At 38.8% G+C, this 13,153-nt stretch overlaps 1 protein-coding gene across 5 annotated transcripts in view; it reads right to left on the bottom strand.

Moving 5' to 3' along the window:
• TAX1BP1 (Tax1 binding protein 1) overlaps positions 1-2,793 on the bottom strand; it is a 57,484-nt gene extending 54,691 nt beyond the window's left edge. For 2 of the 5 annotated variants that reach the window (XM_033062163.1, XM_033062191.2), the window contains exon 1: positions 2,263-2,365. The gene's annotated coding sequence lies outside the window, so the exon portion shown is untranslated. Of the gene's footprint in view, positions 1-2,262; positions 2,366-2,620 lie in introns of those variants that run through there. The other 3 variants (XM_033062182.1, XM_033062202.1, XM_033062172.2) reach the window with 2 other exon arrangements.
• Between the last annotated feature and the right edge of the window lie 10,360 nt (positions 2,794-13,153).

Below are 13,153 nucleotides of genomic sequence, written 5' to 3'. Positions count from 1 at the left end.
GGTTTTATTTGGGCTGGCTTTCTTCCCTACTTCTTCTTCAAGAGTCTTCCTGCCCCCAATCAGCAGTCTGTGAGCATCTTTTACTACTCTCACTGTAACACATGCTTCGTGTTTAGCTTCATTACCATAAACAATGGCCTGCATTGATAGAAGGAACATTGAGGTATGCATGCAGTTGGAGGGATTAACACTAATCAGTTGGACTGCAAAAGCTTTTAATTCTTTAAAACTAAATTTAATCATTTAATTAATGCTTTCCATTCACCACCTCATTCATGATACACAGTGCTACAAACTCCAGCAACACAAGATGCTTCATGAGCAGAACAAGAATATCCCTTCCTCAGATTCAGCAATATCTGCCAAAAATAGAATACATGCAACTGAGAAGTTTCAAGTGTCTGGTTCCATTGTACAATCACAATTTTGTCAAAACATTTGATATTAGGAGGATTAGGGTCTTATGTATCTGACATTTCTGGAAAGATGAGCTATCCTGTTCTTGCAATTGCTGTTGAAAGTAATTTTATACTGACCAAGCACATTCACACCCTGAAAGAGGTAACTGCCAAGTGTGTGACATAATATGTTACTTTCATTGAAGATACCTGTGGAAACCAAAACCAAAAGGAGACAGGCCACCGCAAGCCTCAAGTAGTTTTCAAATATGAAAAGCTGATAGTGCACCTCCTATAGCCTTTTAAAATTTCACCAGTTAAAAAATAAGTAGTGAAGACCTTGTGCTTTCTGAAACAAAATTAACTCTGAAGTAAACAGGTATCCATCATCCAAAACAAGCAAAAGGTAAATACAAAGGGGTTTTTTTTAGTTTTAAGCCCTCAATATTTTAAGCTTATTACTGCTCAGTTTAGGGTAACACATTTAGTACATTAAGGTGGGCAGCCACATTATTTCAATGTATCACATGTTAAATAAAAAACAGTCTGTATACTAACCAACATAAAAACACCAAGTTTGTGAAGATTAATAGATATAAAAGAAGGGAAAAAAAAGAACTTTCACAAGCAAGAAACTGAGTAAAGCTCAAAACACAGTTTTCTGGAGACAACAGGGTACACAATAAATCTTATCAGTTACGTAGCTTCAGAATTCAGAATAGGAAACATTACAGCACAGTAGAATCCTGAAAACTCCCACACATCTCAAAACAGAGGATTACATTCAAGGCACCTCTCAATTTCACTCTGAACTATAAATGCATCAGCAATTTCTACAGTTCTAAAAGAAAAACCTTAATTATTTTCAATTGCAACAAACTAATTCATTTTTAGCAATTCAGTAACTTAGCCAATGAAATAGTGTTTAATTTTCCTTAGCTAGAGTACGTACAAAAAGAGTAAACACAGCATTAACAATAAAATCAATTTAAATTTTCATTAGAGTCTTTAAAAGAAAAAAAAAAAGAAAAAAAAAAGAAAAAAGCACCAACCCCAGCCAAAAGGGAAAAAAAAACATTTCGCACACTTGCACACTGGCTGTCAGCTGCCAGCCGTCAGCTGAGTACTAGCCCTAGTGGAACCAGTAAAAGTAGACTGGTTTCTAACCCCAAAGCAGAACTGTTCACAAATCTAACTCGTGCAGACCAGCGCAATCATCTGGGATTACTGTTGCCTAGCAGGAAAATCCCCGGAGCTTAGGTGATGCTCAGATCTACTTACAGTTCAAGGATAGTTATGGGGATGCTGGGTACTTGCTTAACTCACAGCTACCGGCTAGGAAACGGGAGAGGAGGAGGAAGAGCTACGCACAGCCTTCATTCCTGACATGACAAGCGCTTCCCACGGGAAAGCTAAACGACGCGTTTGGCTTTGCGCAGCGCAAAGGACGGCGAAAAGGAGGAAAAGCTCGTCGGGCAGGAAAAACAATAAGCAGGACGAGCCGCACCACCCCAGTCCGCTCCTCCTGGAGTCCTCCTGCGGCGGTCCCGGGCCCCCGACACCCCCGGCCCCCACCTGCGCCGCCTCCCGCCCCTTCCCCGCCGCTGCTCCGCCACCTGCCCGACGTGGTCACCTTGACCTTGGCCTTCCTCCCCGGGCAGGGGAGCCCCGTCGGCTCCCGCAGCCCGGCCCCGCCGCTCCCCTGCCGACCACGGCCGGCCCGAACAGCCGGCGGGGGCCGGTGGCGCAGAAGCGCGGCCGCACGGCCCTGCCGCCCCGGACCGGCCCAGAAGCGGCCGGAAGCCGACGGGAAGGAGCGTGTCAGCCCTGCCCGGCCCCTCAGCCGGCTTCGGACAGCTCTTACCTAGGCAGACGCGGAGGGCGCCGGGGACATCAACATGGGGCCTCCGCCATCAGCGCCGCGCAGCTCCGCCCCTCCGTTCGCGTCACTTCCAGCGCGGCCCTGCCCGCACGGGGCGGGCCCCGACACGGATCCGGTTGGGGCCCGGAGAGGAGCTGGGTGGTCTGCACCTCCAGCAGGCACAGGCACAGGCACAGGCACAGGCACAGGCACAGGCACACGCCCACGCCCTCGGTGGGGCTCGTGGGTGCGGGCACGGCGCTGTATGCGGTGTGTGCTCGACTGTAAGGCTGCTGTTACCTCCGTACAGCGCTCCTGTCCTGTCTGTGATTACAACATCAGCTCTGTCGCACCCTCTTACCCGAATTAATCATCTCTTCCGTCCCACGTCAAGACACAGGCGTGCCGTCACCGTTAATCTGCCAGCCTCTGCAGGTCTTCCCAAGGCAACGCAGGGTGAGATAATAGCGACGGTAAGCGCTTACCCTGGGATGTGTCCGGTCCCTTGGCGGATCGCCATGGAAGGGCGTCACATCTCACACAGCAGCGACTCACAGAGCCACGGAAGCACAGAAGCATTGAGCTTGGAAAGCACCTTTGAGCTCATTGCGTCCGACCTGTGGCCAACCACAGCCCTGTCACTACACCGTGACACTAAACTCCGCGTCGTTTTTTGAGCACGCTATGGGCTGGTGACTCCACCACCTTAATCACTTTAGTTGCCGCAAGTTTATACACGATTAATACCTTTTATCGCATCTGATAGTTTTAAAACAGTCCAGATTTAAATGCTTTGGGCATTAAGGCTTTTCTGACTATGCTCACAACTATTTCACAGACTTCACTCAATTTTAATCCGAAAGCACAGCTCATGGAGCACTGACCAGAGTCACGGTGCTAAGCAAGAGCGATGAGTTCCCATCACTGGTACGCAGGATTTGTCCCAGTGCACCCAGTGTTGGTTGCCACTACAAACTTAAAGATCATCTTAAATTCTTTGCTGCTACCATTTCTTACATGTTTTCATGTGTTTTCAAGTTATGTGGAGAGACATAGTGTTATTATAAATCATAAATCATTAAAATTATTGAGTTAGGTTTCTGACGAGTTCACCTGTTTTTTCATGACCAATCCTAAAAGAAATGAAACTAAGCTGGAGCATAGAAACTGTCTTTAAGTAATTACGGTTATTCATTGTACTTGCACTTTTCGTTTCTGAAAATGGTTATATGTCTTAAGGTGTGTCACAGATTGCTAAATTATCCTTTGATTGGTAGCCACAATGAATGATCTCTTATATCATTCATACATTCCATGTTTCCCTGGAAAGCAATAAATTCCCTGCACAGTACTAACTGATCATTTTAGAAGACACAAGAAGTGTATGTAGAGCAATCTCACCTGTAAGACCAGACGAACTTTTGTAGTGGAAAATGAAACCAATATCTTGTTCAGCAATAAATATTTGTAAGGAGGCAGAAAGAGCTATTTCTTCTTATCTCGCCCCTGCATTTCTTCTCCTTGCTGCTCTCTGCTCTGTATGATGTGATAAAAGAGCTGTCTAAGAGTCACAAGACACTATTCTCATGTGGGCTGGAACTTAGGAAGAACTCGGGGTTTACAGTCACCAGCTGGGGAATATCAGCATTAGTCAGACTTAGTTTTGCTTTCATATTATAATGCAGGTTTATGGGAATATAATGGGAAATTTGAAATAAAGATTTTCTTTTTCAGCTAACAAATTTTTTACAAGTGAATGCCTGTAAAAAAAACCAAACAAATAACCCACCTCTGTTTCCTAATTTTGAAAAATATACTTTTCCCCAGTTCCAAGTTTTTTAAGAAATTTTAGATATTTCCATGTTCACTTAATAAATGTTCATTCAGTCAATAAAGGTAGTTATGGTTTTCTCATAATTCTGTATTCAGTTATTATTTCTATTGCTTAATGCATATGGGAGAGGTTAAAAACCTATATATACTGGCATTCACATGAACAGTGTAAATATTAGGACAAATAAACCAGAATAATCTTGTCTTTTCTTGTACTTATATCCATGATTTTCAGGAAAATGTATTTTTATACTTTCAACTTCCTATCTTAACCACATCGATATAGTGGTTATAATACATACATAATATAAAACTATTTCTGACTAAAATAAATGTGTTTAATATGTTCTCAGGTATGCTTTTTGCATGCTAGGTTTAGATGCCAGTCTTATCCCTCTTGAATTTATAGATATTTTACAGAAAGATGGTGCAGAGCCTTTTCTAATTTTGTTATTGCCTTGGCCAAAATGGACAAGTGGTGCACAGTGATCCCAGAATCAACAATCAATATCCTTGTACAACGATCTGAATCAAGAAAAATTTGACTGAACTGGTGAAACATGCACTTGGCTGAGAATTAATGGTTGAGTGCCTTAATAAGTCTGAATTTGCTAGACAGATACTATTTCCTGAAATTCATCTATGTGATATAAATCATTCAGGAAACTTGGTCTTGATCAGAAAGAAAACAACAAAAAACCCAAACAAAATACAGACAAACAAACAAACAAAAAAAACCCCTCCAATATTTCTTTTCTATTCTTGCTTACGTTCTCTGGAAAATATTTAAAACAAACAAACAAAAAAAGTTTGATATCAGCATTTCTAGCAAAATCTTACTCTTGTGAGATTCTCTTAACACAACACTAGTTAGAAAAGCTCATTACAGGTATGGTGACAATAATCCCATCTCCTTTTGGCTTGATTTTCAGCTTTCCAACACCATTGATTTCAGTAACAGCAAACTGGTTTTGCTCAAGCCAGTGTTTTACCACGAATGGTACAGTTTTCATGTGTATCAGAATGTCCTTTAAACACATAGTATCAATGTTTAGCCAGTATTTGTGCATACTTAAAAGAAAAAGGAACTTTGAATGTCAAGTACCCTTTTAATGATAATGCATATATATACTGAAAACACTCCTTGTAAAAAAGTTTATTTGTATCAAATTGGAATTTCCCACCTTCCATGTTTTTCTTTGTATCAAATTGGAATTTCCCATATCTTGTCTATTGCCTCTTGTTCTTTCCCTGAGCACCTCTAAAGAGAATTCTGTTCCATCTTCTCTACACCCTCTGCTTAGCTGCTTGTAGATGAGGCCTTCTCTTCTACAGGCTGAAAAAAATCCCTGTTGTCTTTCTTTTTGTGTCTATATGCACAATCTCCAAGGAATATATGTCAAATACATTTCACCAGGGTATTGGCTTTGAAATAAAAAGTTGGCAGAACCCTTCTTTAAGGGTCCTTATTTCTGAATCTGAGGACAAATATACAATGGCAAATTACAATTGTGGTTGCAATAAAAATATTAAATAAATAAAAAGTGTGTGTTAATTCAGTAACCGGATTTGAACATTACGAGATTCCAAAGAAGTTTGAAATTTGGTTTGGGATGCAAAAATTTTCCTGCTTTGTAATTATTCTGAGATGCTGCCAGGATGAGACTAGTCCCTCCTCAGGCATGACATGAATGAGGAATAAAAACATGCAGTTAACCAGAATTGCCAAAGGAAATTGGGTGCTTGCAAAACATTGTTTTTATAACTGCACTATCTTCTTCAACCTGTAAGCTCCTCCAGTAATTTAGAGCCTTGGAATTAAAAATAGATCCCTGTCACATCTGTTTTACCTTCGATATATGTGAACTTTTATTCAGATCCAAAGCCTAACATTTTTTTCTTTCATTCGTTTACTTTCTGTATTACTGTAATCTGAACCAAACCCGTGATGAGTTTTTGAATCATCCCTGAATTCCTCCCCTCTAAGGCCCATCTTTGCTTTGTGTGAGTGACAGAAAATGTATATATTTCCAGGTTGTGTTTCCAGAGACAGGTACTTGATGTTGTGAATATTCAATCTATTGGCATGACATGGTGATATTGATAAAGTGTGGTGAGGAAATGCTTCAGTTCTAATGATTTGATTTAATTTTGGTTTGACTCCTATTTTAACACTTCCCAGTTTTAAAAGTATGGGCCATGTGAGAGGTAAAATATATATATTGATGTACTAATCGGAAGCTCTTTCTGGTCATGTCGTAAAGCACACTTAATCAACTTCTTTAAGATCATGTTACAGAAAGCTATTAACTATACTCTTAAAACAGTTAAATAGTTATAAATAATGTTTTATGTTATGGCTGACAACATTGAATTGCCCAGCATTTAAGGGAACCTAATCACAGGGCATGCAGTCTTGGCCTTCCAGTAAGATGGTGTGGCAAAACTTTGGAACATATTAGAAATCCCAAACTATTGCTAACATTTCCTATTAAGGAGAAAGTTTCTCTGTGTGTATTTTGGATTTCTTTTCCAACACTTAATTACAGTTGCTGAAGAAAAGCTATTCAAAAGCTGCCAGGATTTTTAAATCTGTAGAGTGAGATTGATGAAATTTGTGGGTTTTCCCAAAAGAGTATAGGTGAGAGCAGACATGTAAATTTTGTATGTGTGTGCATGTATGTGTGTGACAGAGGAGCGAGCAGGAGCTTACTTCTAAGGTGTGAGACTTGGCAGCACTGCACTGTACAATGGGCACAAGAACCACACGTCTGTAAATGACTGCATTCGAATTGCTGTTACCTCACTGTTGGGTTACTGTATTGTTCAAGTGAAAAGGAATGTTTTTAATAAATGCAAATAATGAATTAAATGCTTGCACATACTGAGGCTTTACCCTCTGGTGTGTAATTAATATATATGCACTGGAGACCCAGGTCTGGGGGAGTGTTTCATTTCTTATTTATGATGTTTGCAAGGGGTTTTTTTCCCTCCAGCATACCTCTTACTGGCATACACAGAATGGCATGTAAATGACCACTGAGTAGGTGTCACTGAAATCTTAGCAGATACAGAACAGGTAAATACCTTTGTTTGGTATGCTTTAGTAGATTTACTGTTTCTCTTAGCCTTTTATCTTTTCTATCTGAAAGTAATAGGAAGCTCCCAAATGACCAACATTTTGTTTTCAGAGGCAGGAAAACTGTGTGTGGCAGGAAACAAACAAGCAATGAGATTTAAAAGTTCTTGTACCTCGGAGCACAGCAGTTCACCCTGAGGGACTGAAAGTAGAAAGGCACTTTCCACAGCAGCCTACAGCACGCTTCTTATATCCCCTTCTGGGTCCCCCTCCAGCACTGGCTGCCATCACTGACAAAGCACAGAAGCGTCTGTTTACTGTATGTGCATGAAGCTTGGCAGCTTTCCCATTTTCTCATAATGGTATATGTTTTCTGAAAGGATCTAAAGATGTTTGCGTCCTCATACTAATGCTGTCTCTGGCTCCTCTAGCCTGGCTTGGGCAGTTGTTGTGTCTCCACTACTATTCTGGTTTTTCTTGCTCCTTCGCTCCCTGAGCAGCTGTGCTTTAACTGGGCAGCTTGGTGCAGCTTCACAGTTCCCTGCCAAGACTGGTGCCACCTGAGTGATGCAGGAATTCTTTGTCAGTTTGACTTGGCACCAGGGAAAAGGTCTGTCGGGTCATGCAGTCCACTAGTGAGAGGCTGTGCCTGGCCTGGGTCTCAACACACAGATCAGTTTCATTCTGCATTCCCCAAAACCCTTCATTCAGCTTGGAGATGGGTCTAAAGCTCTTGTGTAGCTATTTGTACAGAAAACTTCTCAGTCAACAGATCTTGAGTCTCATCTTCTCCTACTGCTCTGTTCTGAAACTTGTACATTATGAGTTCTTAAATTCTATTAAAAAAATAATGACCATATTGCTGCATACATTATGTACAAATCAATTAGTAGGAAACACAGTGCTAAAATGAAAATTCATCTTCAATTCACCCTCAATGATTTCTTATTCTGTTGTGTCTATTAACATTGTACAGAGATGAATAAGTTGGATTTGCTATGCAAATTTACATACTGAAAGTAACGTCACCATTCAGAAATGCAAATATATTCTAATCACTTTCATACCTTTCTTATTTCATAAATTAATTTCCTTGCATAAGGAATATTTTTAAAAGGCAGAATACTGTAGAGTTTACATTTCTAGAACTTTCTATGTAAAGAAACATATTTATTAAATGGCTGTCCCTTTTGCTAATAAATATTTTGCATTATACTGTAGCCAACTTAGCTTACTTTGCTGTCCAAAGTGTGGGTCGCATGCTGTTGTGTCTTGGAATGGGAAACTTTCAATTAAAATAAAATTTACATTATTAACATGGACAACAACTCTTTTGAAATCACAGTAAGGTTACAGCCATGACATATGGCTTTAGTTCACTACATGGCAAAAGATCTGTTGGGCCTGTAATAAGTGTTTTGTACACAAACACCATGGTAAAAATCTGTTTTTACAGTGTTTATTTCCATTATCTTTGCTAGGATGTGTCAGTGGGCAACATTTGGTCTGCATATCTGCATGTTTTGAATATACTGTGTCTGTGCTGAGGGAGACTTTTTAAGGCTTTATGAAACTGCCTGCTTAGATGCTACCACTGAAGCCTGACTGAACTTGTCAACAGTATCTGTTACTTTATACAGCCTGTAAGTAGTGCAGCTTTTCCATAAAATCGGGTGACAGATGTATGAGTCTGAAAAACACTAAGTTATCTTACCAGATTTGAGACCTTCACCCATCATAATCCACACATTGATATCTTTATTTTAGCATTCCCAGAATCCAGGCATTTTTCTGCCTGACAGAAGGGATGCCAAAAGCAAATTCATTCTGTATTTCTCTCTCTCCTTCCCAGACCTTTGTTGACTTGTGTTCCCCATTCTGCTGCAATTAGTCAACTGCCAAGGGAGAATTCATTGAATATTCTTCGTAGTTGTTTTTTAAATTAAGATACAGTTAGTCTTAGTTTTTGTCACATTAATCACAGGTCTTCTGGGGCCAAATCAACTCGTTTGTCAGTGGGAATTTGCACAAGCTTTCATGTGGGATGGATTTTCTCCTACAAAAGAGCAAAAAATTCTTACAAATTGCACCCATTGCATGTCTAGCATCACCCTGATTTTCCATTTACATATTGCTTTTTGATCATTTCACACTCAATATTTCACTTAGAAATCATTTATATCACAACTATACTCGGCCTTCAGTATTATTAGGTAGCATGGAATATATTCAGTGATGGTATGAAAGTTATTTCCAATAGGGTTTATGAAGAACAGCTGAGCAAGTACGACCTCCTGACCTCAAAGTGTTTGTTTACTGGGAACTATACTCCAGTTCTCTACATTTAATCTGTCTTGGACCAAGCTGACATTCCCCTACTAGATTTATTGTATCTCTAGAGGCTATTAGAAACACAACATTGTCACTGTTTATCTAATAAAATGATAATAGGATTATATTAGTCTAGTGATAATAGTACATTTATTTTCATTTTTCAATAGTATCAAACCAAAGTTTGATTTCATGTTTAGTGAAGTTAATGTGTTACTAGGGAAAAAAAATTTTAAAAAAACCAAAAAAAACCCCAAAAAACCTTTCAAAAAGTACTTTTCTTTCAAACAAATCAGTAATGGAAAATATTTTTTATTCCATCTTATTTGTAAATCAAAGCATTAGTTTGTGTACAGAGCAGGCATGCTATGTCAATTTTACAGAAATTATAATAAAGAGAAAATCTGACTCAGAAAACTCAGACATGAAATGCTGATACCAACAACTTTGAATTTTGGGAGCTTGTTATAATGTTTTTCCTTGTGCATGTTTTCCTAGAATTTATCAGATATCAAAAGGCAGACACAACAAACCAAATATGCATTTCAATTATACTTATTTATAATCAAGGTGTCCAGTGTAAATTAATTTTTTATTAGTGCTGGTAGCTCTTAAGACAACAAAAATCACATTATTTTTAAAATTCAGTAGGGAAATGCATTAATATATAACAGAAATTTAAACCAAAATTAATAATAAAGAAACTGTTCCATATGTATGCATTGTCTGTGGTGAAATTATAGTGCTATACTTAAAAAAAAGGTGTGATTTGTATTTAAAACTCTTAGATGTTGCATAGAGTGATTTAATTTTAAATTTTCAGTAGAGCTGAAGTGTAGAAAATAAGTTGGTTCTTTTGTGTTGATTTCTATTACTCTAGTAACAGTGTCACTTTAGCAGAAGTTAATTAATTACTCTCTTGATCTGCAGTAGGTTATGCTCCTGGGTACTATTTCTTCTAGCAAGCCAGTGGTAAGGAATGCACCTTGGTCCTTCAGGGACCTTATGCTGCTTCCTCTAAAATCAGCAACAAACTCTTAAGAATGTTGATAGGAGCAGAATTACCTCCCACTGAGTGAAGTTAAGACTTTGCTCAGGAGCATGCCACATAAAGATAATCTTTCTCAAGCAATGTGGTTTACACCTTGGTGTAGGAAAACCCAAGGACTGAGTCAGTGCCGGGTTTCCTCTTTCTTTTCATGAGGAGGTTAGTTCAGGATTTTATCAGACTAATGTGAGGTTGTTGCTTTTGTCCTGATACACAGATGTTGGTTGGAAAAAACCATGCATCTTTTCCTGGGAAATAATTACCTAATCGTTACTCAGACTCTTCAGGTTTGAGATCAAGGTACCATGTGGCTTTTCCACATTGCTTTTCCCAGTTGCCCTACTATGTTCACTTTCTTTTGCTGCATCAGTACCCAATAACTGGCAGAAGGGCATTGAGTGACTGTTTTGTGCAATTCCCACACAGTATGTTCTGTACGTAGTGTATTGAGGGTAGAAGTAAAAATAAAGTCACCATGACTGATACCAAATATTTATCGTACACAGCAATGCTTCTTTTGGATTTTGTTTCCTTCTTCAGCTGCTTTTACAGAATCTGGCCATTTAAGTCTGAACCAAAGTCATTATCCTCTTTGCATTTCTGTCATGTGGAAGAAGCTATGTTTATCAAATAGCGATATTTTAATAAACACTGCTAGATTCTAACTCCATTAGAAAAGCTAAACATATCTTTCAGTTAAAACACAAAAATGGCATCAATCTGAAATTGCTATGGGATGCTTACTGGTAATTTACACTTCAAATTTTTTGTGTCAGTTCTTCAGTTCTTCTGTCAGTTTCTTGTGCCTATTCATGGTACAACATATATGCAGTCACCCACGTAAAACATCCTACTTATTTGTAAAAGACAGTAGCGTTTGAAGTTGCTCATAACTAGAATTGCAACATATTCCATTTAGCAAAATGCTGAAGACTAGTTCTCTGAGTGAAATCTTTTCAGGGACTTTGGAAAATCTACGCTATGTTCTCTGAAATTCAGCTGGATAAAGTATCTCTGTTGTATCCTTCTTGTGTGGGAATTTGAATGGGACAATTGAATTCTTCTGGGAAGTAGATACTTGAATCTTTTCAGTCAGCTCTCTAGGAAACTCCGTCAGTACAGTCTAGCCTAAACATCCTAATGGGATTTATCAGAGCTAAAAAGAGGAGAAAAACTTTTGTGCTTAACTGGTCTTGGTATCAATTAGTACAAAAAAGTATGCATTGCTACCCTGTGGTAGCCTGCCCATTCTAACATTCATCTGATGTCCCAGAGAGACAACTGCTTTCCAAACTGCAGTACAAATGCTTCTGACAAAACAGACACTACATCTTCATACATCTTCAAACAAAGTTTCTATGTTCCTCTAGGGCACCGCATTCCCATAGAAGCCTGGGATTTGTGTCCCCTTAGGTATATACAATATTCCAAACTTTGCACATATTTAGCTCAAGGTTGATTACTAAAATCCATACTACTGTGGGATATATCGTATGATACAGCAAGAAATAAAGCAGGTCCAGTTATACAAGAGCTTTTTCTCTGTAGGCAAAAATAACCACTTGCATTGCTGCTTACACATTCCTGTTCATTATCTAGCAAAATGTGCACAGCTAAGAAATGAATGCTGCCCTGAGAATCCCAACTCAAATATTTACAAATGTGAAGAATGTTATTTTATGTTGGACCCAAGGTCCCTCTAGCCTGTGTCCAGAAATGACCAGAGAGGAAATGCTTTGGGATATTTCTCTGGAATGCTTTCCCAGCTCCAACTATTTCCATCTCAGGCCTTTCTGAGCAGCTACACTGTGCTTTGATTGCATGTTCAAATACTATAACAGCTCTCTGATGCAGACAAATAAATGCAACAAATACAAGATGAAAGGTTAAAAGGAGGAATGGAACATGGTAGGTTTGGCTACCAATTCATTTTGATTCAAGTTTCAAATGTACTCTTGCATCCACTATAGTTTCTTTTGGCTACTCTAAGTAGTGTTAACACTGAACTTAAATATCGCTCTGCAACGAGGGTCCCATTTTACAAGCATCCTATGCTTGTAATTCTTGCTAAATTCAGTGGAAATTTAGTTATCAGCCCAGCCTGTAAAACTTGATGTCCTGAAAAAGATAGCTCCCAAAAATAATGGAAAACAAAAAAAAACCCCAAACCAAACTCCCCCAAAAACTCCACCCTAAAACAAAAACAAAACAAAACAAAAAAAGCCCCAAATCTCTGAACAAATTTAATTATTTCATGCCGGTGGAGTTAAAGTCAGGGGCAGGCTCTGAAGTGAATCTAGATCCCCTTAGCATATTTTGGCACACTGCATATATGTATTTCCCTTTGCTTTCAGAGGTTCCTTATTATTATACCTTATTATTAAGGGAGAAAAAACTTCTTAAATGTAAGAAAATGAAAACTCACAAAAAATACTATAAATATTCTGTTTCTTAGGGTTGTGGGGTTTTTTTAATTCTTTGTTTTGTCCTTTTATATTGAGATCTTTAAAGAAAAATAAGATGGCCATATTTTCAACAGTAAGAATGAAAGGAGTAGCCTTCTTTACATTTTTTTCTGTTTATTTACATGTTTGGTTACATGT

This window comes from Catharus ustulatus, chromosome 1 (assembly GCF_009819885.2).
Source record: "Catharus ustulatus isolate bCatUst1 chromosome 1, bCatUst1.pri.v2, whole genome shotgun sequence".
Taxonomy (NCBI): domain Eukaryota; kingdom Metazoa; phylum Chordata; class Aves; order Passeriformes; family Turdidae; genus Catharus; species Catharus ustulatus.
The sequence above is the reverse complement of the archived record's forward strand: the minus strand, read 5'-3'. Positions and strand labels throughout refer to the sequence as shown.